The sequence below is a fragment of the Rhinopithecus bieti genome, unplaced genomic scaffold (genome assembly GCF_001698545.2).
Source record: "Rhinopithecus bieti isolate Rb0 unplaced genomic scaffold, ASM169854v2 scaffold_7049, whole genome shotgun sequence".
In the NCBI taxonomy this organism is placed as follows: Eukaryota; Metazoa; Chordata; class Mammalia; order Primates; family Cercopithecidae; genus Rhinopithecus; species Rhinopithecus bieti.
The window spans coordinates 311066-314899 of NW_016805922.1; positions in this window are offsets into that span (position 1 = coordinate 311066).

Genomic DNA, 3834 nt, shown 5'->3' on the forward strand with positions numbered 1-3834 from the left:
CATCACATTTTGCCCCTGAATCAGCCTTTCCTTCGGTGGCTATTTAGTCTTTCACCTACCAATCTCCAAACTTTGGAGTTTTCTACTACTATTTTTAATTTAGAATCTACGGCCGGGTGCGGTGGCTCAAGCCTGTAATCCCAGCACTTTGGGAGGCCAAGACGGGCGGATCACGAGGTCAGGAGATCGAGACCATCCTGGCTAACACGGTGAAACCCCGTCTCTACTAAAAAATCCAAAAAACTAGCCAGGTGAGGTGGCGGGCGCCTGTAGTCCCAGCTACTCTGGAGGCTGAGGCAGGAGAATGGCCTAAACCCGGGAGGCGGAGCTTGCAGTGAGCTGAGATCCGGCCACTGCACCCCAGCCTGGGCAACAGAGCGACACTCTGTCTCCAAAAAAAAAAAAGAAAAAGAATCTAAATATGCACACACTTTTCCATAAAATGGATCATCATGTTCCTTTTCTGCCCCATTCCCACCCAAGTGCAAGCCTCTATCACTTCAGACCTAGATTGCTAAAGTAGCTTCCTAGCGGGGCTCTCAGCTTCTAGGCTCTTTCTGCTTTAATATCACTGCACACTACTTCAAATTTATCTTACTCAAATCCTGTTTTCATGTCCCTTTCCACATTCCAAATCCATATTATCTTCTAGCGGCTTAGAGTAGCTTTTCCCAAAGTATGTTATGTGAAACTTTAGTTCCATGGTAGATTAATAGGTGTTAAGTAAAAACTGACATTGTGATCAAATGCCAGAATTGACAAAGTTATAAACCATTTCTTTCCTGCAGGATGATTCATAACTTTGAAGTATTCATATGCCGTAGTATGCAGTATTTTCCAAGACATGAATTTTCACAGAGCCTGTTTTGGTGGAGTATTTAATTGTCCTAGGTCTTCATAAACTACATTTTGTGTCTTAGTCTATTTTGAGTTGCTATAACCACAAACTGGGTAACTTGTAAATAATTGAAATTTATTTGACTCATGGTTCTTGAGGCTGGAAAGTCTAAGAGCATGGCACTGGCATCTGGTGACGGCCTTCCTGTTGCATTATCCCATGGCAGAAGGGGGAATGGTAAGCAAGCATGCAAGACACAGAGAGAAAATTGGGCCAAACTTATCCTTTTTATCAGGAACCCAATCCAGTAATAACAGTATTAATGTATTCATGAGGGATTCTTTAATCACCTGTTTATCATCCTACATCTTAATCTCATCAAATTAAGACAGCATACTAAGATGCAAATGCCTGGTTGAAATGGATCAAATATTCCATCTGCACGTTAAACAAAAGCAGTTGTTATGCTTGTGCACATGGTAGGCCAGAGGCCCAGATTGTCCCCTTTCCACTAAGGAGGTCCTCCAATCGACGAGGCGTGGGCTGCATGGTAGCTCTTTTCCAGGATTCTACAGCCTGGAATAATAAGTCATGCCAGGCTCTCTCTGCTGTATCCCAAAGTCTGGCACCCTGTAGGTCAGCCCCAGAGGGCCATCCAGCCTCCATCTCCCAACACGAAATTCACTTCGTGTCTCTCACGACAGGGAGGAAACTTAGCATTCCTTGGAGACCTGAAGGGATGCGATGAGCTTAAGAATTTTCAAGAGCTTGTCAATCAGTCAGCCCTTATTCATCCCCAAGTGGATGTGTGGTGGTATTGTGGTGGACCTTTACTGGGCACTCTGCTGAATAACTGGAGTGGCACTTGTGCTTTAGTCCATTTGGCTATCCCTTTCACCCTGGCATTTCATCAACCAGAGGAAAAAAAAATAAGACATCGTAAAGCGAGAGAAGCCCCTTAAAGGTCTCAACTCTCACATCTATTTAGATGCAATTGGAGCCCTGCAAGGAATACCAGATCAATTTAAAGCTTGAAATCAAGTAGTTACAGGATTTAAATCCATATTTTGGTGGGTGACAGTTAATAAAATGTAGATTAGATAAACCACATCTATTACAACTAACGAGCTTTTCATGAGTTAAAAGAAAACTCATGTCGGCCCCAGCCCTGAAGCTACCTGACCTGACAAAACTGTTTACACTCTATGTGTCAGAAAGAGAAAAAAATGGCAGTTGGATTTTAACCCAGACTGTAGGGCTGTGGCCAAGGCCAGTGGCCTATCTCTTAAAACAACTAGATGGGGTTCCAAAGGCTGGCCCCATGTCTTAGGGCCCTAGCAGCAACGGCCCTGTTAGCACAAGAAGCAGATAAACTAACCCTTAGGCAAAACCTGAATATAAAGGCCCCCCATGCTGTGGTAACTTTAATGACTACCAAAAGACATCATTGGTTAACAAATGCTAGACTAACCAAGTACCAAAGCTTGCTATGTGAAAATCCCCACATATCCATTGAAGTTTGCAATGCCCTAAACCCCACCACCTTGCTCCTGGTATCAAAGAGCCCAGTTGAACATAACTGTGTAGAGGTGTTGGACTCAGTTTATTCTAGCAGGCCCAGCGTCCTAGACCATCCTTAAACATCAGTAGACTGTGAACAGTATGTGGATGGGAGCAGCTTTGCCAACCCTGCAAGTGACTCTGAAGAAGACAACAAGCCCTAGTCACACCCGGAAGCTGACTGGTCCACGCACGGCTGAAACATGAGGAAACTCATCACGGGACTCATTTTCCTTAAAATTTGGACTTGTACAGTAAGGACTTCAACTGACTTTCCTCAGTCTAAGGACTGTTCCCAGTGTATACATCAAGTCACTGAAGTAGGACAAAAGATTGCTACAGTCCTATTATTTTATGGTTATTATAAGCATACCAGGACTCTGAAAGAAACTTGTTTGTGTAATGCTATTCTATCCAAGGTGTGTAGCCCAGTCTCTAAATGTTATGTGTGTGGAAGAACTGTAATAGGAGATCAGTGGCCATAAGAAGCCTGAGAATTAGTGCCTACAGACCCAGTTCCTGATGAATTCCTGGCCCTAAAGAATCACCCTGATCATTTCTAGGTTCTAAAAGTCTCAATTATTGGACAATATTATATTCTGGAATAGTTTAAACATTATCTGTGTAAAAGGAAAGAATTCACTCTTTCTGTAGGATGACTTAGTTGGCTAGGGCAAAAACGGTATAATGGTACTACAAAAACAGTTACATGGTGGAGTTCAAACCATACAGATACAAATCCATTCAGTAAATTTCCAAAGTTGCAGACTGTTTGGGCCCACCCAGAATCCGACCTGGACTGGATGGCCCCCACTGGGCTATACTGGATATGTAGACATAGAGCCTATGCTAAGCTGCCTGACCAGTGGACAGGTAGTTGTGTTATTTGCACTATTAAACCATCTGTCTTCCTACTGCCCATAAAAACAGGTGAACTCCTGGGCTTCCCTGTCTGTGCTTCCCGTGAAAAGCAAAATGTAGCCATAGGTAATTAAAAAGATGATGAATGGCCTCCTAAAAAAATCATACAATATTATAGGCCTGCCACTTAGGCACAAGATGGCTCATGGGGATACCGGACCCCCATTTACATGCTCAACTGAATCACACGATTGCAAGCTGTTTTAGAAATCATCACTAATAAAACCGGTCAAGCCTTGACTATTCTGGCCCGGCAAGAAACTCAGATAAGAAATGCTATCTATCAAAATAGATTGGCTCTCAACTACTTGCTAGCAGCTGAAAGAGAGGTCTATAAGAAATTTAACTTTACTAATTACTGTTTACACATAGATAATCAAAGGCAAGTAGTTAAAGACATAGTTAGAAATATGACAAAACTGGCACATGGGTCTGTACAAGTGTAGCATGGATTCGACCCTGAAGCCATGTTTAGAAGGTGGTTCCCAGCACCAGGAGGATTTAAAACTCTTATA